The sequence below is a fragment of the Poecilia latipinna genome, unplaced genomic scaffold (assembly GCF_001443285.1).
Source record: "Poecilia latipinna isolate Pla-1442-1.1 unplaced genomic scaffold, P_latipinna-1.0 Scaffold447, whole genome shotgun sequence".
Classification (NCBI taxonomy): domain Eukaryota; kingdom Metazoa; phylum Chordata; class Actinopteri; order Cyprinodontiformes; family Poeciliidae; genus Poecilia; species Poecilia latipinna.
This window is the reverse complement of record NW_015113063.1, coordinates 404,859-405,722: the sequence shown is the minus strand read 5'-3', so window position 1 is coordinate 405,722 and position 864 is coordinate 404,859. Positions and strand designations below refer to the sequence as shown.

The window sequence follows — 864 nt, the reverse complement described above, 5'->3', positions numbered from 1 at the left end:
CTTGATTACCCCGTCTGTACTTAAACCCACCTGTTGGCTGTGTTCCTCGTCGGATCCTCGTCGTGTGTATTGTAGTAAGTCAGTATCGTTTGTGTCACGTCTTGTGTTCGCTCCAGTAGAACTGTTAAGTCCTGGATAGCGTTAGCTCTCGTTTCAGTCCTGTGTATCAGTTGCTACCGGTATTTGGCTGTGTGCCTGTCTTTCTGCCGTGCTGCCTGTTTTTTGGACTGAGAGCTTCATCATTAAATTCATTATTTTCACCATAACCTGGGTTCCCTGCGTCTCTCCTCACCACCATCAACCACACTCATGACAGTAGGACCCGACCAAGATCGGTGAGGAACGCAGCTAACAACATGGACCCAGCAGACCGTCGCCTCCTGATGGGTGAGATCAGGAGGTGCCAGGCTGAGGTGGCGAAGCCGTATGTTCCGGGCAGCCGCCTCAACGCCGCCACCCGGATGCTAGTCTGGCTGGAGGGGTGGATTGTGCGTTGCCCTCATCCAGGTTTGGAGCTGCTGCGCCAGGAGGTGGAGTGGGAGTTCCAGACGGCGAGAGCGGTGTTGAGAGGGGACCCGCTGCCGCCAAGGCCAGTCAATTCTATGTTCCCAGCGTCCAACTCAGCCCCGTCTTTCTCTGCGCCAGCTCCAGAGCCTCCTCCAGCTGTCTCCGTTTCCTCTGCGCCGCCTGAAGCTGCCGGAGCGCAGCCGCCAGAGCTCCCCGAGTCTGCTGCCGGAGCGCAGCCTTCCCCCGAGCCAGAGCTCCCCGAGCCTGCTGCCGGAGCGCAGCCTTCCCCCGAGCCAGAGCTCCCCGAGCCTGCTGCCGGAGCGCAGCCTTCCCCCGAGTTTCCAGAGCTCCCCGAGC

At 59.6% G+C, this 864-nt stretch overlaps 1 protein-coding gene across 1 annotated transcript in view; it reads left to right on the top strand.

The window, feature by feature from the left end:
* The window catches only part of crabp1a (cellular retinoic acid binding protein 1a), a 24,189-nt gene that overhangs the window by 9,829 nt on the left and 13,496 nt on the right, over window positions 1-864 (top strand). The window lies entirely within an intron of this gene.